Source organism: Anomaloglossus baeobatrachus, chromosome 4 (assembly GCF_048569485.1).
Source record: "Anomaloglossus baeobatrachus isolate aAnoBae1 chromosome 4, aAnoBae1.hap1, whole genome shotgun sequence".
Lineage (NCBI taxonomy): Eukaryota > Metazoa > Chordata > Amphibia > Anura > Aromobatidae > Anomaloglossus > Anomaloglossus baeobatrachus.
Genome location: NC_134356.1, coordinates 523,264,392 through 523,288,855, shown reverse-complemented (window position 1 = coordinate 523,288,855; position 24,464 = coordinate 523,264,392). Strand labels below are relative to the sequence as shown.

At 46.5% G+C, this 24,464-nt stretch overlaps 1 protein-coding gene across 2 annotated transcripts in view; it reads right to left on the bottom strand.

Annotated features, from left to right (window-relative positions):
- MAN2A2 (mannosidase alpha class 2A member 2) overlaps positions 1-21,261 on the bottom strand; it is a 222,459-nt gene extending 201,198 nt beyond the window's left edge. The window contains exon 1 of one of the 2 annotated variants that reach the window (XM_075345891.1): positions 20,775-21,261. The gene's annotated coding sequence lies outside the window, so the exon portion shown is untranslated. The remainder of the gene's footprint in view (positions 1-20,774) is intronic. The other variant, XM_075345892.1, reaches the window with a different exon arrangement.
- Between the last annotated feature and the right edge of the window lie 3,203 nt (positions 21,262-24,464).

Genomic DNA, 24,464 nt, shown 5'->3' with positions numbered 1-24,464 from the left:
AATCACTTGATTTTGCCGAAATCAGACAAGAGGGATTATTACAGAGTATTTAACTAATTTAATTTTTTTAAGCAAGTGAGAGGTCCCCATTAAGTAAAAACAGCAATCAACTTCAAGCAGGAAATGAATGGAGCACAACTAATATCTAGCCCTATAGTGCAAGAAAAAGGCCTACAAGAATAAGCCATCATATAGCAGCATGTTGACCATTTTTAAGTGACTTATTTTTAGTACAAGGTTGTAGACGCACAAGGACTAGTAATATGCAAGCTGTTCATTCCTCTGGAGCTGTGCCCACTGAAGCCTGAACAACTCTTAATGCAGTGATCGCAGACGCACTGACAGGTCGCACTAAGCCAAATTACTAACCTATATTTGGATGCAAAATGTGCAGTTTTCAATCAGTAATCACATGACGTTAGTATCCTCGTGTATTCTGTAGCGTGGGCACCACTGGTATCTATAGGGAATCTTTGCCGTTTCCCACAGTGATAGTAATAACCATAACATGAAGGGCCACCTGGAATTTGAAGTCAGCAGTGTATGAAAATGCAAGGTACAGTAATAAGACCTCAAACAGTTAGCAAAAAGTCTGCCCTTTAGCAACCTGTGGGACATTCTGCTGACCTCAAATTCCATGCAGATCTACATTCAGAAGTGGATTCCCAAGTCAGGAGCCTGTAGCAGCAGACTGTCTGGTGCCTTAGACTCTGCTAATCAAGTGTACATGTATGGAATTGAAATGCTTGTCTGGAAACCCCATCAATCTGCAGAACAGAGTCCCCAAACTCACACGTTTGGCAATCGATAGCAGATTCATCTTGAAGGAGAATGGATTATCACACAGCCAAGCATTCTCGATAGGCCAAATCCCATATAAATAACACCTACCCATTCATCCTCCCAGAGGTAAGACTTCACGGTCATCTACCCATTCATTCTCCCTGAGGTAGGACTTTGCGGTCACCTTGCCACAGGTAGGACTTCACGGTCACCTCCCCATTCATTGTCCCAGAGGTAGAACTTCACTGTCACCTGTTCATTCATTCTCTCAGAGGTAGGACTTCATGGTTACTTCCCCATTAATTTTCCTGGAGATAGGACTTCACGGTCACCTCTCCATTCATTTTAACAGAGGTAAGACTCCACGGTCATCTCCCCATTCATTCTTGGAGAGGTAGGACTTTGCGGTTACCTCCCCACAGGTAAGACTTCACAGTCACCTCCCCATTCAATCTCCCAGAGGCAGAACTTCACGGTCACCTGCCCATTCATTCTCCCAGATGTAGGACTTCACGGTCAACTCCCCATTCATTCTCCCATGCGTAGAACTTAAGGTCACCTCCCCGGCAGTAGGATTTCACAATCACCTTCTCATTCATTCTCCCAGAGTTAGCACTTCACGGTCACCTCCTTATTCATTCTCGCAGAGGTAGGACTTCATGACCACCTCCCCATTCATTCTCCCAGAGGTAGGACTTCATGACCACCTCCCCATTCATTCTCCCAGAGGTAGGACTTCATGACCACCTCCCCATTCATTCTCCCAGAGGTAGGACTTCATGACCACCTCCCCATTCATTCTCCCAGAGGTAGGACTTCATGACCACCTCCCCATTCATTCTCCCAGAGGTAGGACTTCAAGATCATCTCCCCATTCATTCTCCCAGAGGTAGGACTTCAAGATCATCTCCCCATTCATTCTCCCAGAGGTAGAACCCGAATCTGTCATGCATTTAAAGCATATGCAGTAGATAACAACACCTAACATATAAATGCATATACATATATACGCATAGAGTCCCCTTTAGGCACAAATCTTCTGTGCCGACAGGTATTCACAATATGTGTAGTTTAGGTGTAATACATCCCACCACAAGCCTTTGCCTTAGGGTACGCTCACACGAGCGTGAAAATCGGACGAGTGCAATACGAGAAAATCTAGCATTGCACTCTGACCAATGTTAGGTAATGAGGGAGAGCAGTTGGGCAGCTTTTATCGCATCCAGATTCTGGATGCGAGAAGAGCAGCAGCATGCTGTGATTTTCTGCTACAGCCGTATCTCTCGCACCCATTCAAGTGAATGGATGCAAGAGATACATCGGACTGCACTCAGATGTTATCCCAGTGCAGTGCAATATACGCACAGGCTGACAATGGAGGAGATAGGATTAACCCCTCCCTCTCCTCCGCAGAGCCCGCACTCAGCTTCCCAGCTGTGACCTGATCGCAAGTTCGGGTCACAGTCGCATGACACTCGGCTCATGCTCACAGCACAGCCTGAGCTGGGGGTCATAAGCATATCGCATCCGATGCTCTCACGCTCCTGTGAGTCCAGCCTTACCCTTGTCCCGCATATAATAATATAATATTTATTCACTTATATAGCGCTATTAATTCCACAGCGCTTTACATACATTGGCAAGATACGGCACCTTTATTATATCTAGATCAGAAATTGAGCTCTAAAGGTGATCTGTAAGGATTTATTTTACTAAATGTTTGGAGGAATTCACCCTTGTATTTGTTGCAAAGCAAATTGCCCCCCAAAAAGGTAGTTAATGAATATCCTAATGACACAACACAGTGCTTCCAATGTATCCAGTGTGAACTCCTGCAGATACTTATTAAGCAGAGGTTACAGCACTTGTCGCTTCATGTCTTGTGCTATTCTTCCAGAGCTTGTCTGTAGGCTATGTGGGGCTATGTGGGGAGCGGTTCAGACTTGTACTGGTGCTATACATTCCCAGCCTTCTACATAAGCGACGCTCGGCTCTATGTGCGCACCATGTTTGGTCACCCCCCTTTGTGCACTAATAATAATTGCATTTTAATCATTAGTTCGCACTGCAGATGTTCGTGATTCATATAGCGCTCCAGCTCCAATGTGGTCATTATCCAGGTCCCAGAATGGTCACATATGCACTAAATAACCAGTAAAAGAGCAGGTTATGAGTCTCAGTATCTAATTTACAGGATTTTAACGCAGAGAAGACTCAGCATGCGCAAGTAATTACCATCTCAGGAACCTTGACACAGAAAGTAATTGATCCCGGATTATAGTGTTTATTGTAATTATTGTATCTTTGTGCACTTCAGCAATGGCTGGACGGAATGGGCACATTGAGGACTAAAGTACATGGCCAAAATGACTGTGCCCCAAGTGTTGTGTTGTGCACAGGCTTTCTAATAAAGAGCGTGCCATAGGAGAAAGTGCAGATTTCTCGTCAGTAATGAGAAGACATTTCCAGCCTGGCTCTTCTATTAATGAGTTTATAGTAAGAAGAAATCCGATTTTGCAAGCAATCATTATATAAATGAGATATGGCTGTGTTATACTTAACTTGGATGATTCTGCGGAGGGCTGATGAGGAGACCACACAAAGCGGCTGTACCACAAAATGCAATGATTTCATTCTGTATGAAATATGTATTATAAAAATAAGAGTCACTCTGATAACAAACTTGGACCATGCACATCATTTTTCTTGCCCATGCTTTACACTACAGCTCTGATTTTTTAGACTTGCCTGTTACGTTTATGTTTGATCCCACCTCAGTGTTTGAAGAGCTCATTTCTATTTCAATAAAGACCACCAGAAAAAAAAAAAAAAAAATACATATATATATACATATATATATATATATATATATATATATATATAAGGCATGAACCGAGCTGCTGTACTGCTGATATACCAGTTTCCGGTGTTTCATGACTCCAATACGGTACACTTTATTAATCCTGATGGAAATTATGGGATGATGATGTGCCGTACCTACCATGTGCCCACTGCACCCAGTCAGTGGTCAAAGCAGTAAGAGGTCATCATGAAATCATGGGTGCCCGAAACCTAGCACTCCACAGATCAGCTGTTATCATCTCTGGCGGTGGCCAGCTGTAAATACTGTACAAAGCCGAGCAGCACAGCTCTGTACACTGTTTATTGATCACTGCCAGGAACTGCATATGAGCTCATATTCTCCTCAATTAGATATTACTAAAAGCTGCAATAACACAGGGAATATGTCATCAGGACTTCACCCCACAAACTATTTATATGTGAACGTAGCTCATTCAAAGACAAATCCAGCAATACTTGTACATGACCCACTCATTCCTCCGTTACTTATGAAGTTTGTATTGATAAGCAAATGAAGCTGAAGGGCTTTCGGTGTACGGAGACTCTTGTAGAGCCTCCATCGCTCCACCTCTATTCCACACCCTATGCTGCCTCTTAACACCCTGGGGTCGAGGGATTTTCACCTGACTCGTAGCCGGGCTGGGGGTGCAGATCCTCTGCGTCGTCACGGGCTGACCTGGCCCGGTTTCATGACCCCGAGACGTACAGGAGGGGAGAAAAGCGGTGGATGGGAAGAAGGATGGAGGATGGGGGTGGTAGTGACGGATAGGAAAGTCTTTTTAGAGTGTGACGCCACCTGTGGTCCGCGGCCAGAGATGGGCCGCCGCTGCAGGTGCTGCTCTCCAGAGCTGATGGTGAAGGTCGCAGCCGGGATGGTGTCGCTCCCCACAGGCGAAGCGGGGTTACCCCGGGAAGGATGACGGTGGACGGACGGGGGTGGTGGTAGTCCCCGTTGGCGCGAAGCGCTGGGCGATGGCGATGACAAATGAGAAGCAGAGGCAGGGGCTGCGGTTCCAGGTTTTTTACTCACAGATAGTTCAGGTGCTGCCCCAGAGTACCGATCTCTGCCACAATGGGCTTCAGCCGATCCTGGATAGTCGGCGGTCACCGCCGGTGCCCATGAAAGTCTTTCTAGAGAAGTGTCCCTCGGTTGTTCTCAGGAACCTGGGTTGAGCCTCCAGCTCCAAGCCACGGGTCCACTAAGAGAGAGGAACGCTCAACTTGTGACACTAAAGCACATGACATTGGGGAGAGAAAAAAGGCTAATTGGACACAATTTGCCCATTTTCACTTAAGGGTGTACTCACGTCTGTTGCCAGTGGCTTAGATGTTAATGGCTGTATTGAGTTATTTAGAGGGCACAACACATTTACACTATTATACAAGCTGTACACTGCCTACTTTACATTGTATCAAAGTGTCATATCTTCAGTGTTGTCCTATGAAAGGATATAATAAAATATTTACAAAAATGTGAGGGGTGTATGTATGTATACAGTCATGGCTGATAGTGTTGGCACCCTTCAAATTGTTCCAAATAAAGAAGTATTTATCCAAAAAATTATTGCAGTTACACATGTTTTGTTAAAGACATTTTTGTTTCTTTTTTTGTGTATTGGAATAACAAAAGGAAACCACAGAGAAAGAAATGAAAATTGAACATAATTTCACACAAAACGCCAAAAATGGTCTGGACAAATGGCCCCTTTCCAAATTGTGGGTAAACAACTTTGTTTCAAGCATGTGATGCTCATTCAAACTAACCTGTTGAAAGTAACAGGTGTGGGCAATATGAAAATCACACCTAAAGCCTGATAAAAAGGGGAGAAATTGACTCAATCTTTGGATTGTGTGTCTGTGTGCTAGACTAAGCATGGAGAACAAAAAGAAAAGAAGAGAACCGTCTGAGGACTTGAGAAAACAACAATCTCAAGATTACACGTCTATCTCCAGAGATCTTGATTTTCCTTTATCCGTGTTGACCAACATAATCAAGAAGTTTACAACTAGTGATGGCCGAGCCCTAAAATGCTTGAATGCTGATTCCTCAATTCGAGCAGGTCAGACACTCGGACAAGCTTGACATGAGTAACAAGCATTATGGGAAGTCAATGATTGGCCTGTTCAGGTATCTGCCTACATACAGCCCCTGATGTTCGATTGAATAACAAGCAGTGCAGAGCACACTCGCTCATCGATATTTACAACCCAGTGCACTGTAGCTAATCTTTTTGGATGTGGACGGCATAAAGAAAACGGATGAAAGAATACAACGGAGGATAGTCTGGATAGTAGATAAGCAGCCTCAGTCAAGTTGCAAAGAAATTCAAGTTGTCCTGCAGACTCAGGGTGCATCAGTGTCGGTGTAAACTAACTGTCGACATTTGAATGAAACAAAATGCTATGGCAGCAGAACCAGAAGGACCCCACTGCTGACACAGAGACATAAAAAAACCTGGACTGCAGTTTGCCAAAATATACATGTTTAAGCCAAAATCCTTGTGGCAAAGAGAGTTGTGGACAGATGAGACCAAGGTAGAGATTTTTGGTAAAGCACATCAGTCTACTGTTTACCAAAAATGGAATGAAGCCTATAAAGAAAAGAACACAGCACCTACAGTCAAATATGGTGGAGATACAAAGATGTTTTGGGGTTGCTTTGCTGCGTTTGGCACTGGGTGCCTTGATTATTTGCACAGCATCATGAAATCTGATGATCACTAAAGGATTTTGGGTTACAATGAAGTGCAAGAAAGCTGCTTTTCTGTTCTAGGTCATGAGTCTTTCAGCAAGACAATGACACCAAGCATACTTCAAGAAGCCCCCAGAAATTGATGGAAGCAAAGCGCTGGAGAGTTCTGAAGTGGCAGTAATAAGTCCAGATCTAAACATTGAACACCTGTAGAGAGAACGTAAAATTGTTGTTGGGAGAAGCTGCCCATCAAATATGAAAGACCTGGAGAAGTTTGCAAATTGCAAAAGAAGAGTGGTCCAAAATTCCAGTTGAAAGGTGTAAGAAACTTGTTGATGGTTATAGGAAGTTATTAATTGTAGTTATTTACTCTAAGGGGTATTTTGTACACTACGACTGTAGGGTCAAATCGAAAGTGACGTACATCCGGCGTCGCTGTCGACATTGGAGTGTGTAAATCGTTTTTGATACGATTAACGAGCGCAAAAGCGTCAAAATCGTATTATCGGTGTAGTGTCGGTCATTTCCATAATGTCGCGGCAGCGACAGGTACGATGTTGCTCCTCGTTCCTGCGGCAGCACACATCGCTGTGTGAAAAGCCGCAGGAGAGAGGAACATCTCCTTACCTGCTTCCCGCGGCTCATGCCGGTTATGTGGAAGGATGGAGGTTGGCGGGATGTTAACGTCCCGTTCATCTCCGCCCCTCTGCTTCTATTGGCCGCCTGCCGTGTGACGTCGCTGTGACGCCGCACGACCCGCCCCCTTAGGAAGGAGGCGGTTCGCCGGCCAGAGCGACGTCGCAGGTCAGGTAAGTGCATGTGAAGCTGCCGTAGCGATAATGTTCGCTACGGCAGCGATCACAAGATATCGCAGCTGCGACGGGGGCGGGGACTATCGTGCTCGGCATCGCTACCATCGGCTTGCGATGTCGTAGTGTGCAAAGTACCCCTAAAAGGTAACTAGATATTAATGCGTAACCATTGTTCTATTACTTTTTTTTTCATAAATCAATTTTAGGCCCTGTACGTACTAGAAAAAGGATTTTTCTCAAGAAATTTCTTGAGTCTGAAAGATTAGCGCACCTGCGTTCAAAAAACGCACCAATAACGCAACGAAAAACGCATGAGTTTTTACTGCGTTTTTGTGCATTTTTTATGCGTTTTTTCCACAGGTTGGTCCCTGCGTTATTTTTCCATTATCTATGGCAAAAAACACCGGTACCTGCAGAAAAGAAGTGACATGCACATTCTTTTTCTCAAGAAATTCTGCAGAAAGAATGTTCTTGAGAAAAAAATGAGCACAGCTATTTTTTTCCATAGGTTTTGCTGGGGAATGTCTGCAGAAAGGTTATGACCATTTTCTCAAGAAATTTCTGCTGCAAAAATGCAAAAAAACGTGGGTAAAAACAAACTGTGTGAACAAGGCCTTACATGTAAACATAAGCAGCTTTGTAATATTTCTTATCAGACAAATTTGCTTCTTTCTCTTCCAGAATTGATCGGTCATTATCAAAATCCTCAATTCTGAGGTAAAATCTGTATTCAGTGAAGACTTTCCCATTACTGAGATAGGAAATGGAAGCTGGTGCTGATGAGATTCTATGATGACAAAAGGAAGAAGGAGCTAGAATTAGGGGGAGGAGCTAGTAGCAGAGGGAGGAGCTAGTAGCAGAGGGAGTAGCTAGAGGCAGAGGGGGGCTAGAGGCGGAGGGTGGGGCTAGAGGCAGAGGGAGGAGCTAGAGGCAGAGGGGGGCTAGAGTCAGAGGCTAGAGGCAGAGGGAGGAGCTAGAGGCCGACAGAGAAGCTAGAGGCAGAAAGGGGGCTAGAGGCAGAGGGAGGGTCTAGAGGCAGAGGGAGGAGCTAGAGGCCAACGGAGAAGCTAGAGGCAGAAAGGGGGCTAGAGGCAGAGGGAGAAGCTAGAGGCAGAGGGGGGGCTAGAGGCCAAGGGAGAAGCTAGAGACAGAGCTCCGTCCCCTCCTTCCACTTCTATCTACATAGAATCTCATCAGCACCAGCTGCCATCTCACCTCAGAATTCTACCAGAGAAAGAAGCAAATTTATCTGATAAGAAATATTACAAAGTTGCTTATTAAATAAAAATTAAAACAACAAATACACTTTAAGTTGAGTATACTGATAATTTTGTTTGAAATGATGTCCAATTTGCCTATTTTCTATGTTGTTTTTTTGTGTTGGTCCAATACATAAAAAGGAAATAAATGTGTTTATGACAAAACGTGTAATTGCAATAATTTTGTGGGAGAAATACGGTACTTCATTTTCTGGAACAATTTCAAAGATGCCAATACTTTTGGCCATATAAATATATATACGGTGTGTATGTGTATATATATATATATATATATATATATATATATATATATATATATATATATACATATATATACATATATATAATATATATATATAATATATATATATATATATATATATATATATACTGTATATATATATATATATATATATATACTGTATATATATATATATATATATATATACTATATAATATATATATATATATATATATATACTGTATATATATATATATATATACTGTATATATATATATATATATACTGTATATATATATATATATATACTGTATATATATATATATATATATACTGAATATTAGTGGTGTCTTCTGATTTACGCATCCTATTCTAGATTTGTTTTCACAGTCTCGGCGGGAATGAAGGAACTGTGCTGTGTGCTTACAATGGAGTTTGCCGCTACCTAAGTATAAAAGGATCTACCGCAGTAACGGAAGGAGCCGCTGATCATAAAGCCCTCGCTGCTGTTCTATCTGCAGATGTATAATAAAGAGGTGACACAGGACCCTCTCCTACACAATGCACGTTGCTCATAATCACAAGGCTTCTCTGAATAGATCTGTTACATCACGTTCCTGTTCTTCACAGCTACACATATAGGAGATGCTACATTGCACACATTCATAAAGTGCAGATCTGTGGAAGATATATATGGTACACATTTAATGAAATGCTGCCAGTGAATCGGACTGTATATTTGCTATGATTAAGAGCTTATATAGACATTAGTGATTTTTTTCACACAATAAAAATGGTCTGTGTCATCAATGTTTTTGAGCTGATTTTCACCAGTTTTTCTCATTAAAGGGGTTGTCCGGGGCTTTAACGTTGATGACCTATCCTTAGGATGTCTGATCATTGGGTTTGCGACACCTGGAACCCCAGCGATCAGCTCTTTCTGGTGCCACCGATGGCCATAAATACTCTCTCATGATCGCTTTATCATGATATGATATAGTTTTGGGGTAAACACGCATCACATCACACATGCTAGCAAGATCGCAAGCGATCGTACCCACCCCCGTCGGTTGTGCGACACGGGCAAATCGCTGCCCGTGCCACACAACCTCGCTTACCCCCGTCCCACGCACTTACCTGCCCTGCGACGTTGCTCTGGCCGGTGATCCGCCTCCTTTCTAAGGGGGCGGTTCATGCGGCGTCATAGCGACGTCACACGGCAGGCGTCCAATAGAAGCGGAGGGGAGGAGATGAGCGAGACGTAACATTCCGCCCACCTCCTTAATTCCGCATTGCCGGTGGAGGCAGGTAAGGAGATGTTCTTCGCTCCTGCGGTGTCACAAATAGCGATGTGTATTGCCGCAGGAACGAGGAACAACATCGCTAATAAGCAGAGAACGATTTTTAGTTTCAGGACGACCTCTCCGCGGCAAACGATTTTGATCGCTTTTGCGATCATATAAGGTCGCTCGTACTTCTCACACACTGCGGTATCGTTAATGACGCCGGATGTGCGTCACAAACACCGTGACCCCGACGATAATAAATTAACGATATCGGAGCGTGTAAAGCCCCCTTAACACCTGGAAACATTTATTTGTGAATCATTCCATTGTAGATTTTGCTTTATGTTTGGGATCATTGTGTTGTTGAAAGACGAATCTCCGTCCCAGTCTCAAGTCTTTTACAGACTCCAACAGGTTTTCTTCAAGAATGGTCCTGTATTTGGCTACATCTTCCCATCAATTTTAACCATCTTCCCTGTCCCTGCTGAAGAAAAGCAGGCCCAAACCATGATGCTTCTACCACCATATTTGACAGTGGGGATGGTGTGTTCAGGGTGATGAGCTGTGTTGCTTTTACACCAAACGTATTATTTGGCATTATGCTGAAATAGTTCGATTTAGGTTTCATCTGACCAGAGCACCTTCTTCCACATGTTTGGGGTGTCTCCCAGGTGGCTTGCGGCAAACTTTAAATGACAGTTTTTATTGATATTTTTGAGAAATTACTTTCTCATTGCCACTCTTCTATAAAGGCCAGATTTGTGCAGTGTACGACTGATTGTTGTCCTATGGACAGACTCTACCACCTCAGCTGTAGATCTCTGCAGTTCATCCAGAGTGATCATGGGCCTCTTGGCTGCATCTCTGATCAGTCTTCTCCTTGTTTGAGATGAAAGTTTGGATGGACGGCCGGGTCTTAGAAGATTTGCAGTGGTATGATACTCCTTCCATTTCAATATGATCGCTTGCACAGTGCTTCTTGGAATGTTTAAAGTTTTGGAAATTTTATTGTAACCAAATCCGGCTTTAAAATTTTCCACAACAGTATCACGGACCTGGCTGTTGTGTTCCTTGGTCTTCATGATGCTGTCTGTGCTTTAAACAGAACACTGAGGCTATCACAGAGCAGGTGCATTTATACGAAGACTTGATTACACACAGGTGGCTTATATTTATCATCAGTCATTTAGGACAACATTAGATCATTCAGAGATCATCAATGAACTCCTGGTGTAAGTTTTCTGCACTGAAAGTAAAGAGGACGAATAATATTGCACACCCCAATTTTCAGTTATTTATTTTTTTAAAAAGTTTAAAATAAGCAATAAATTTCGTTCAACTTCACAATTGTGTCCCACTTGTTGTTGATTCTTCACCATAACATTAAAATTTTTATCTTTATGTTTGAAGCCTGAAATGTGGGAAAAGGCTGAAAAATTCAAGGGAGCCAAATACTTTTGCAAGGCACTGTAAATACATAGAAAGAGACCTGTCAGTCAAAGGGATTGGGATGTGGAGAAGCGACCAGGTATCTGCCTCGGACTAGACATCCCAGACACCTAGTCCCTGATTAACTTTTCAAGGTATGCATTCTCCAAAACACCGTATCAAGTAAAACATACCTGCGGCGACACCACACCCATACTCTGATTCTTGGTGCCCATGATTCGGGCAGCAGGAATCACAGGACAGGTTCCCTGTAAGAAATGAGATCATATTCATTGTGAGATTTACAATAAATGACTGAGCATGTCTGAGTGTCAGACGCTGTAACCTTATGTCCTAAAGCACTGCGATCCTCAGCCTGACTGCCACAATGGGCTGGAAAATCTGCTTCCATGGTCATCTTAAAAATGACAAATCAATTTGTCAAATTAATTAAAGGGGTTGTTACTTGCTTTTCCTTCCCTTTACAGATGGCGTGGTATCTTGTTAATAAAACTTTAGCGAGCAGTAGATAGAGACGTCAATGATTTATTAGGCTGTAATAGATGAAGGACTAAAGATGTCTGAAATGTAGAATATTCAGAGCTTTCCCTGGAAAGGATGGTGAGTAATTATTAAACAAGATATATGTCGTCCCTGCAGTGATTTTCATATATGTGAGTGTGTGTAAGCAAACCAAGAAGGAAAGAGAAGGGTCAGAAGGTATCTTCATCCAGGTGCTACACTGTAGTGTGAAAAATACAGGCTACTGATAGATCACTATTCAGGCAGTCTACTTCGGCGGAACCGCTGAGTTCAGTCACTGGCTGCAGCAGTTATGCACTATTGACGTGAAATCACCGCCGCAGCAAAAATACCAAAACCCGAGGAGCAGTGAGGAGTCGGCACTGGACCCGGGAGGGCATGTACCGTATCTCTTCTGTTTGTTATTTTAGCTACATAACATCTGGGATCCACTTTCCTTAAAGTGGAAAATCCTTTCAACGGATCACTACTAAAAAATTATGGCCCACAGGCAATAAAGTAGACAAGGTGTAACTTTCTAATCCTAAGACTCAGAAAAAGAAGCAGCCATTACCAAGGCACTAGCAGGATGCAGCAGACCCCCATAATAAAGGTGGGGGCAGCACAGGCGCAAAATATTGATGAGACAACCACTCTACCAATTCATGGAGGAGATGGCTGCCTATTGTTAAAGGGAACCTGTCACCATGTTTTTCCCTTTTGAGCTGCGGCCGCCACCAGTGAGCCCTTATATACAGCATTCTAGAATTCTGTATATAAGAGCCTAAGTCGCTCTGTATAACGTAAAAAACACCTTTATTATACCTACCTAGGGGGTCTGATGGGTATCACTGCTCTCGGCGTCTCCTTTATCTTGTGCGATCACCGTCCTCCTACCCAGCCCCTTGTGCGTGACGCATCCTACATCATGCACAAAGAGGCCGCCATTGCACTTCTGCGCATGCGCACTTTAATCTGTCCTCCTGTGGGCAGAGCAAAGTACTGTAATGTGCAGGCGCGAAGAAAGGTCAAAGACCGCTCGTGCACGCGCATCACAGTACTTTGATCTGCGCTCAGCTGGGCAGATTAAAGAGCGCAGGCGCAGAAGCACAATGGTAAGCCGTTTTTTAATTCTACCGCTCTGCAGTGTGCACAAGGCCTATGGAGGAGCAGGAGTTTTGGAAACTACATGGACATTTTGTAAGTATTCTCTCTGTAGACTGTTCGGCTGTAAAGCATGTTAGCACACGTGGCTCGGAATATATTAGAAAGTTTCACTTCATCTCTATTCCAAAATCTAAGACGCTACTTATAGTATTAGTGATATTACTGTTTCAGGAGATTTTCTGATCTCTTCCTCTTTGTTCTTGGTTTGCTTGCCAAAAATTCACATACAGTTAGGTCCAGAAATATTTGGACAGTGACACAAGTTTTGTTATTTTAGCTGTTTACAAAAACATGTTCAGAAATACAATTATATATATAATATGGGCTGAAAGTGCACACTCCCAGCTGCAATATGAGAGTTTTTACATCCAAATCGGAGAAAGGGTTTAGGAATCATAGCTCTGTAATGCATAGCCTCCTCTTTTTCAAGGGACCAAAAGTAATTGGACAAGGGACTCTAAGGGCTGCAATTAACTCTGAAGGCGTCTCCATCGTTAACCTGTAATCAATGAAGTAGTTAAAAGGTCTGGGGTTGATTACAGGTGTGTGGTTTTGCATTTGGAAGCTGTTGCTGTGACCAGACAACATGCGGTCTAAGGAACTCTCAATTGAGGTGAAGCAGAACATCCTGAGGCTGAAAAAAAAGAAAAAAATCCATCTGAGAGATAGCAGACATGCTTGGAGTAGCAAAATCAACAGTCGGGTACATTCTGAGAAAAAAGGAATTGACTGGTGAGCTTGGGAACTCAAAAAGGCCTGGGCGTCCACGGATGACAACAGTGGTGGATGATCGCCGCATACTTTCTTTGGTGAAGAAGAACCCGTTCACAACATCAACTGAAGTCCAGAACACTCTCAGTGAAGTAGGTGTATCTGTCTCTAAGTCAACAGTAAAGAGAAGACTCCATGAAAGTAAATACAAAGGGTTCACATCTAGATGCAAACCATTCATCAATTCCAAAAATAGACAGGCCAGAGTTAAATTTGCTGAAAAACACCTCATGAAGCCAGCTCAGTTCTGGAAAAGTATTCTATGGAGAGATGAGACAAAGATCAACCTGTACCAGAATGATGGGAAGAAAAAAGTTTGGAGAAGAAAGGGAACGGCACATGATCCAAGGCACACCACATCCTCTGTAAAACATGGTGGAGGCAACGTGATGACATGGGCATGCATGGCTTTCAATGGCACTGGGTCACTTGTGTTTATTGATGACATAACAGCAGACAAGAGTAGCCGGATGAATTCTGAAGTGTACCGGGATATACTTTCAGCCCAGATTCAGCCAAATGCCGCAAAGTTGATCGGACGGCGCTTCATAGTACAGATGGACAATGACCCCAAGCATTCAGCCAAAGCTACCCAGGAGTTCATGAGTGCAAAAAAGTGGAACATTCTGCAATGGCCAAGTCAATCACCAGATCTTAACCCAATTGAGCATGCATTTCACTTGCTCAAATCCAGACTTAAAACGGAAAGACCCACAAACAAGCAAGACCTGAAGGCTGCGGCTGTAAAGGCCTGGCAAAGCATTAAGAAGGAGGAAACCCAGCGTTTGGTGATGTCCATGGGTTCCAGACTTAAGGCAGTGATTGCCTCCAAAGGATTCGCAACAAAATATTGAAAATAAAAATATTTTGTTTGGGTTTGGTTTATTTGTCCAATTACTTTTGACCTCCTAAAATGTGGAGTGTTTGTAAAGAAATGTGTACAATTCCTACAATTTCTATCAGATATTTTTGTTCAAACCTTCAAATTAAACGTTACAATCTGCACTTGAATTCTGTTGTAGAGGTTTCATTTCAAATCCAATGTGGTGGCATGCAGAGCCCAACTCGCGAAAATTGTGTCACTGTCCAAATATTTCTGGACCTAACTGTATATGAAAATCACTGCATGGATGACTTACGGTATATCTTGTTTTGTACTTATCTACCATCCTTTCCAGGACACATTCTTAATATTCTACATTTCAGACAACTATAGCTGTCTAGTACATCTATTGCAACCTCATCAGTGAAGCTTGAGTCTATTATGAAGATACTGTGCCATCTGCACACTTAAAAGGAATCTGTCAGCAGGTTTCTGCTATGTAATCTGATAACACCATAACATAGGGCAAGTAAGCCTGATTCCATGGATGTATCACTTATTGGGCTTCTTGGTGTAGTTTTCATAGCATACCTATTTTTTCTTAATGTAGATTGTGAGGCAAATCCCGGGATATGAAGATGAATTATGACTCCAGTCATAATCCCTCATCACTCCCTGGCAGTGCCCCCTCCCTTCTTGTTCTCAGTGTTCCACTTACACCTCCCTGGCCATGTCCTGTGATATGGAAATTAGGTGGCTTAGGGACAATGGACACAGGATGACTCCCTGCCGTGACCCTGTAGTGGGGGCTGCTAGCTAGTTAGCAAGGCTATGGAAATAGCCAGACAGAACGACTCCAGTAAAAAATGGTTCATATCTCGCAAGCCATATTTCCGATAAATATGGCAACCATAAAAATGGTGTCTCCGCATGCGGACGATGCCGGCACACCCTTTTTATGGGAGCAGGACATTGGGAAATGCCCCAGGCGTGATATCAGCCAATGGGGAACTGGCAGACAGGTCATGAGTCCCCTCGTTCTGTAGCTAAATTCATAACTGTCACAATGAGAGCATTGGCGTCCGCCTACGACGCTCCCAGGCAAAGTTATGGCCCATATTCCATGTTGTGGATTGTCCATAACTCAAGCCAGGGGTGGAGCAGTGCTCCCTCTGAGGTCACTAAGGTAGGAGGGGACCTGGACTTGCCCAGGTTGATAACCCTACTTCGGCCATTTTCCAGTGTTCTTTTCGCTGGGGGCACGTGTAGGAAACATCTGTGGGAAGGATCCTAGAAACCTGGGTACAGCGCCCCCCTGTGGCCAGACGCAACAAGGTAACTGCTGGAACTGTGTATGCCTGTTTGTAACCCATGCTTTGATTGTAACTGTACTCTGACATATGTATATTCTGTAGATTCCCTATTGTATATATTGTAGTTTCTAGTGTGCTTTAGGCTGATTAAATTATATAATTAATCTTGGGCTGTTCTGTTATCTCGATCTTGAATCCCACGTCTGTGTGTTCGGCTAATAGTTACCGTAAATCGGTTGGTGGCAGCGAATTGTGCCAAGGATTATTGTGGGGAGGCCAGTGAGATTCGGGGAGATTTTATATATTCCGCCCGCGGAGGTCGGGGGAATATATACCTTACTCTCACCGGGGACCCTTCAATAATCGGCATAAGTAGTATAGCGGCCTCCTTGCTTATGGTCGGGCAATTCCATAATTGGCCTGACTATAAGAGGGGCGCTAGAGAGCGCGTCACGTGCTCTGTCTGTCGGTCGGGAGGTATAAAGGAGGGGTGACCCCCACTTGTTACCCCCCGATTGTGACGTACTGGTAGCCAGCGCGGGGGATTTCTGAGTGACCCCCCCCGGTGGTTTGTGACATAGATGTAGCAGAGTTCATTGTTAAACTGTCTATAACCCAGCTCACAGCCCTGACTGCCGAATTCCTGTGTACACTGTGAGCTGCTAATCAGTGGTGGTGGCGGGGTTACATAAATTAACCAGGCTGCCTGTCTCATAAGTTGCAGTCCATTAGTGTCAAGCTCCTGCTGGGAAAATGCTGATTGTATTATAAATGTACACTACAGTTCAAACGTTTGGGGTCACCCAGACAATTTTGTCTTTTCCATAAAAAATCATACTTTTATTCATCAAATGAGTTGCATAATGAATAGAAAATATAGCCCAGACATTGATTAGGTTATAAATAATGATTTTTACTTGAAATAATAATTTTCCCCTTCAAACTTTGCTTGCGTCAAAGAATGTTCCCTTTGCAGCAATTACAGCTTTGCAGACCCTTGGCATTCTAGCTGTTAATTTGCTGAGGTAATTGTACACACACAGCCTGATGAGTGACACATCCTTAGAATCAAGGTCTCTTCCCCATATTATGCTGCTCTCAGATTAAATAGCAAACAGATACTGACAAATTCATTTAAACGAGAGCTAAGAAACAGCCCCTATAAATGAAATCTGCCAGCAGGATTTTGCTATGTAATGTGAGGACGCCGGTGTCATTACCGGCGCTTGCGTTTTGAAAACAGTGCTCAGTCCTGCGATAGTGCCACTGCGCATGCGCGAGACCTCCGGAGCACTGTGGAAGATGAGGACGGCGGCCTCATCTATGTAAATGAACACTGGGGGATGGCGAACAGCGGCAGGAGGGGGGATAACAGACGAAATAAAGCCCGCCCCCGGGGCCAACAAACCTTATTAGCATAGCAAAAGGTAATATTTTATAAAGTTGTTATTTAGGTCTGAAAGGGGGGCCAGTAGCAAGATGAACCTTTATAAAATGCAGCCCAGGAGCTGCAGAAGGGTTTAATTTAATTTAAGTTTAATTTAAAGGGTTTTAGTTTAATAGCGAAAATTCTGGTGACAGGTTCCCTTTAACTTTCTCAGTTCTGCTCCTGTACATGACTAAATCTAAAAACTCTGATTGTGTCAGAATGGCTACACCCAGTAATCTAAGTGATACATCGATGGATTCAGGGTCTCTTTGCCTATATCATGCTGCTCTTAGATAAGGTACCAAAAATCTTCTGACAGATTTCCTCTAATAAATATGAAAAATTGATTAGTATTTTTCAGCAATTTAGGTGTATGTTCACACGAACCATGTCTGCAGCAAATTACGCACATGTATTACAATACGCAAAAAAGGTGGGATTTCACTGCGCATTTCACCCATTTCATTGCACATTTCATTCTCAACATTTGCTGTGATATTCACAGTATAAATAGAAATGCTGCGAATTTCAGACCTGCAGCGTTGGTCAATTTACACTCTTTATCTTCTCAGTGGTGTGTGAATGAGATTTTGTGAAATCTCATTCACAACACTGCTACTATAATATGCAGCTGATTTTCAGAACAGCAAATCAGCAGGGAAAAATATGCTGGACGGAGTTAAGAAAAAGATTTGGTGCACCCTGCTCTGTTGTCCACATGGTCCACATCGGCACTCCGGGTAGCCGGACCATGGTCCTGCAAGCTTCCTCCTCAGGCACTCGAATGCCTAAATCCCAGGAGTCTCTGCTGTTTACAAGGAGGACATGCCATAATAGCCTTACCCATGTCGTGTGAGGCCTTGTGGAACATCATATTGTTACAGGGTCCTTTTAAATGCCAAAGGGGCCCAGAATGATGGCACTCAAGGAAGTTCTTAGGACCTGGTCTGGCTGCCATGGAGTACTGCCGTGGATGCCGGACTCAGGTCCTGCGAATGATATTTCTCATCTCTTTCGCTTTAAATTTGTATAGTGGAAATATACCTTAATGTCTATGTTGTTCATCTCTTTTTCGAAAATGCAGGAGAGATGAGTGGCTACCAGCTTTCTCGAGTGCTGCTAACGTCAACCAGAAACAAATGGTTTGGATAGGAAAACGCCAATATGACCAATCTACAGTTCCTCTGTAGGTATTAACCAGTCCCCATAGACCAGTGTTTCTCAACTCCAGTCCTCAAGGCTCACCAACAGTGTATGTTTTCAGGATTTCCTTAGTATGGCCCAGGTCATAGTTTAATTACCTGCACAGGTGATGATTCCAACACCTTAGAAATACTAAGGAAATCCTGAAAACATGCACTGCTGATGGCCTTGAGGACTGAAGTTGAGGAACACTGGTCTATAGGGACTGGTGATGGTCATAATGGCGTTTTCCTATCCAAACCATTTGTTCCTGGTTGCTGTTAGCAGCACTCGAGAAAGCTGCTGGCCACTCATCTCTCCTGCATTTTCGGATGAGATGAACAACCAAGCAAAATTTGTGAATTACTATCGGCAGCATATAGTCACAGTAGACCAGGAAGCTAAGACCTATCGCTGTGTCTTATAGGTTCTATGCAACTTCAGATGCCCCTAAATCTGGAAAGAACCGCGGTCAAGCTTTAGTGACCAAGATTTGGTTGGCAGCTAAAACATTCAGGTCCTCACTAAGACACCTACTTGGCATGGAATAAGAAAAATACAACTGGATGCCAATGTCGTCTGCTAACACTTTTCTTATAGGGCAACAATATGATTGGACATAAGAAGAAACACTAATGGTCTTGTGCCGTCCATATATCACATGGACTGACCTTCATCTCACTATCCACCATGTAATATAACATCGGCCCTGCTGAGTCTGGTTGGCCACATGTTCACTTTTTATCCATGGGTGGGAGAAGACCGATCTGTTGGGATGAGCTGATATTGCTATAGCTCACACCTGAAAGGGTTTTTATTTTTTTTTTAAACAACTGCTTTAATAGGATTGTTCAACCACAAGAATTCTTTAAAAACATCTTACAATGGTGTAAAATAAGAATATGAGTAACACGTTCCTTATCAATCACCCGGCGTCTGGAGAACAAAACCAAAGGTGGACCAGGGAAGTGGTGGCATCAACCAAGGAGGGAGTAGAAAGGTCAGTATTGCCCCTTTTTCTATTTTACACCTTGTAAGCTGTTTTCAAAATGATTATGGGACTGGACAAGCCCTTTAATGATTGCAGCCCTATGTGTGTTTCTGAAACATCAGGTTGTGGCCAATAACGTTCTCCTGTCCGTATCAGATCAGCGATCTGCATCAAAGAACAACGCAAAGAAACAATATTTGGAACAATTTTACTACAGAGAAGTCTTGAATTATTAAACCTAATATATATTTTATTACACAAGTCCTGAAATTCTTCCATAAAAGCTTTCCAATGACTTTCAGCTAATCAGATGCCGCCATGCAGTAAAGTACTTTCTACTATTGTGACCCAAAATCGGAGATTGTCACGTTAGACAAACACGATAGCGGAGCCGTGTCACAACGACACATGTCAGCCTGATTCCATGGATGTATCACTTATTGGGTTCAGGAGCCTCCGCCGAATGAATGCACATAGGGATTGTTACTCTCCTTAAATAAGGATTCTTCAAGCCTATCAGCAACAAAAAGATGTAATGGTGTTCTGGAGAATCCGACAGATGTTAGTATTCCCAGCAACCCGCGTGGAGATTTACTGCAGTCCCATACCTCTGTTCTGCAAATCCTTAGGAGCCTACTAATCTAACAGCTGGCATGTCATCCAGATACAAGAGCGCGGTGTATACAAAGCAGAATCCACAACAGTCCTGCATGGCATCTTACAGGCTCCGAAAAGTGGGAACCCACTAGTGTCATTCCCACAGAGTTCCTCCTTGAGATTACTATATTTTTCTCCAGAGCACCTATATGGTGATGCGGGCGTTAATCTAGATTTTTTTCATTCCCACATATGGACCACATCTGATCAGAACCGGAGAGATGTGACATAAAGTAATGATCAGACATATTTCAGGTCAATCATCCCACAAACTCACCCCAGCCTGAAACAGCAGCTTCCAGAGAACAATAGAGCACATTCACCGCAGTCATTATAATATAGACAAACTTAACAATCTTCCAATAATGATTTCCCAGGTTATGTAAACAACATAAGGTCAGGAAAACAGTGGAACATGATAGACAGCAATCTGCCCCAGCAGTTATGGGGTTAAGCTATTGGTGTGATTGGCACATGGCAGTGGGGTGGTGGGGCACATACAATGCACACACCCTGGGCACTGCCACCCAGCACAAGGTAAGCACAGGCTACTCACCCCAGTAATGCCCCCTCCTGCTCCTGGAGTGGTTGCTTCTCCTGGGATTCTCCACGTTGTTTAATTCCAGTCTATGCCAGGCCTGAGTCAAATGGGTCTCCTGTGCCAGTCAGTGCCCACATGCCCAGTGCTCTCCTTGTGAGTGTGCAGAGGCTTCTCATGCAGCACTAGGAGGAGTCCATTCCCTGCTGTCTCCCTCTCCTCAGCGTCCTGTTACACTACAGCTGATTGCTTGCTGACACCCTGAGAGCTGCTGCCATAGGGCTCAGTGCCCTGCTATGCCAGGCTGCCCAGCGTGCTGCTCTCACATAGACATGGATGCTGAGCGCCGGCTCCCTGCTGTGCGCACATCCCCGGCACCGAGGAGGGAGGATCGCAGGTGCGGCCGCTGCTATGGCTGCAGGATGCCCGGTGCCCCCATACCGCCTCACTCCTGCCACCAGCTCGCAGATTGCCAAGGTCCCTGATCCCTTTGTTTAAAGTGACAGCGACACAAGAGAAGCAGCAGAGCCTCCAGCGCCAGAGAGCAGCAATGAGGAGCATCTAGTGGACAGGAGGAATGCCTGCACCTATCAGCGAGCCTGCAAAGCACGGGGCCCGGCTGTGCCAGGGGGAGCAGAGCACGGGGCCCGGCTGTGCCAGGGGGAGCAGAGCACTGTGCCCAGCTGTGCCAGGGGGAGCAGAGCACTGTGCCCAGCTGTGCCAGGGGGAGCAGAGCACTGTGCCCGGCTGTGCCAGGGGGAGCAGAGCACGGTGCCCGGCTGTGCCAGGGGGAGCAGAGCACTGTGCCCAGCTGTGCCAGGGGGAGCAGAGCACTGTGCCCAGCTGTGCCAGGGGGAGCAGAGCACGGTGCCCGGCTGTGCCAGGGGGAGCAGAGCACTGTGCCCAGCTGTGCCAGGGGGAGCAGAGCACTGTGCCCAGCTGTGCCAGGGGGAGCAGAGCACGGTGCCCGGCTGTGCCAGGGGGAGCAGAGCACGGGGCCCGGCTGTGCCAGGGGGAGCAGAGCACTGTGCCCAGCTGTGCCAGGGGGAGCAGAGCACTGTGCCCAGCTGTGCCAGGGGGAGCAGAGCACGGTGCCCGGCTGTGCCAGGGGGAGCAGAGCACTGTGCCCAGCTGTGCCAGGGGGAGCAGAGCACTGTGCCCAGCTGTGCCAGGGGGAGCAGAGCACGGTGCCCGGCTGTGCCAGGGGGAGCAGAGCACGGGGCCCGGCTGTGCCAGGGGGAGCAGAGCACGGTGCCCAGCTGTGCCAGGGGGAGCAGAGCACTGTGCCCAGCTGTGCCAGGGGGAGCAGAGCACGGGGCCCGGCTGTGCCAGGGGGAGCAGAGCACTGTGCCCGGCTGTGCCAGGGGGAGCAGAGCACGGGGCCCGGCTGTGCCAGGGGGAGCAGAGCACGGTGCCCGGCTGTGCCAGGGGGAGCAGAGCACGGTGCCCGGCTGTGCCAGGGGGAGCAGAGCACTGTGCCCGGCTGTGCCAGGGTGAGCAGAGCACGGTGCCAGACTGTGCAGAACACTGTGCCCGGCTGTACAGAACATTGTGCCCGGCTGTGCCAGGGGGAGCAGAGCACTGTGCCCGGCTGTGCCAGGGGGAGCAGAGCACGGGGCCCGGCTGTGCCAGGGGGAGCAGAGCACGGTGCCCGGCTGTGCCAGGGGGAGCAGAGCACGGTGCCCGGCTGTGCCAGGGGGAGCAGAGCACTGTGCCCGGCTGTGCCAGGGTGAGCAGAGCACGGTGCCAGACTGTGCAGAACACTGTGCCCGGCTGTACAGAACATTGTGCCCGGCTGTGCCAGGGGGAGCAGAGCACTGTGCCCGGCTGTGCCAGGGGGAGCAGAGCACGGGGCCCGGCTGTGCCAGGGGGAGCAGAGCACGGTGCCCGGCTGTGCCAGGGGGAGCAGAGCACGGTGCCCGGCTGTGCCAGGGGGAGCAGAGCACGGGGCCCGGCTGTGCCAGGGGGAGCAGAGCACGGTGCCCGGCTGTGCCAGGGGGAGCAGAGCACTGTGTCCGGCTGTGCCAGGGGGAGCAGAGCACGGTGCCCGGCTGTGCCAGGGGGAGCAGAGCACGGGGCCCGGCTGTGCCAGGGGGAGCAGAGCACAGTGCCCGGCTGTGCCAGGGTGAGCAGAGCACTGTGCCCGGCTGAGCAGAACATTGTGCCCCAGGGTCAGCAAAACACTATGCCAGGTGTAGCACCCCTGAGACTCTCAGGGTACTACAGGGAACTGCATCCTCTTGGGGATGCAGGACCTATACCTGGGACCTGGAGTAATAGTGCTGATACCACCAAAGCACAACCAAAATCCTAAATTCTCCACTCCACACCAGGCATAGAGGGTTAATGTGTCACCCTGGACAAGCCAGGGGCCACAGAGCACAACACCAACACACCCCACACTCCCTGCAGGCACATCAAGGTCAGACACAAAACCCTTGTTGCCTTCCTCCAGGGGCTGATGTCCACACCAGGGGGTGGAGCCAGGCGGTTGGTCTCCACCCACCAAGGAGTTCACAGTCCTGGAGGCGGGAAAAAGGAAGTTCAGTTAAGCTAGGGAAGTGAAGGAGAGTGGAGTTGAGTTTGCACAGTGAAAGTGGAAGGAGAAAAAGTGAACAGCAGTGAAGTGGCAAGAGAGCAGAGCAACTGACTGACAGCGTCCGGGTGTGTGGCCCGGGCGAGACAGCAAGGTTGGCAGACGGTGGTGACCGTCTGCAGGAGTGGCCTATCGGAGTTTGCCGTAAGGACCGTGGACGGGCGGTGGCCCGGCGGTACCGGACCGGTACACAAGGAGAAGCCAGCACCATTGGCAGGGGCTTTTCGGACCCCGGCAAGGCTAGGAGTCGCCGTGAATTTGCTAAATCCGTTAGTGAAGGGAACCTCCGGGTTTCCAAACAGTCAAGTCCCGACAGAAGGCAACCGTCCAACCGTGAAGGGGAGACACCGCCACCGCCAAGGGCAACCGTTTCCCAGGGCCAGTGCCTGCGGGCAAAAGGGGCTCCTCCGGCCCACATCCAGGTCGGGGAGCGGGTTACCGGTGGGAACCCATCGGAATCAACATAGAACATAGGTGCAGGGAGAGACAGTCATCACTAACCTGCAGGGAACAACAACACCGCAGCCGTCCGAGGGACCCGTCCATCCAGCCGCTTGTTTTACCGTGAACTGTGTCATCATCATTGGGCTGAGTGAGTACCTCCGTGCCGTGCGGCACAGCACTGCCCCTGCGACCCTGCACCTCACCAGGCCCCGCACCCGGCCTGCCATCGACTCCTACCCCATCACCGGGCCCCGGGACAACCAACCCCCTACCCACGGAGGGGAGAAATAACAACAAAGCTGCTCCCTGTCACCACTCCCGGGATCCCCGTCCAGAGCAGCGGTGGTGTCCACACAATCACCACAACCGTGGGTGGCGTCACGGACAATATCCCCAAAACCAAACCACCCCTTTTCACTCACGGGAGAGGAGCGCCGCTCGAGTCCCCGGGATCCGGCCCATCGCTCGAGCCACCGAGCAGCAGCAGCCGCAGAGCAGCAGCAGCCGGACCCAAGCAGTGGGAGAGCGCAGCGTCCCCTCCTCCGCCCGCGACATTAACCATGTAAGGGGATGGTCGCTATGGAAAGGAACGAGTCCCTGGGATTAGCCAGCCTGGTGGGAGGTCAGCAGTCAGTCAGTAGGGAGTCTAGAGTATAGCACACAGGAGA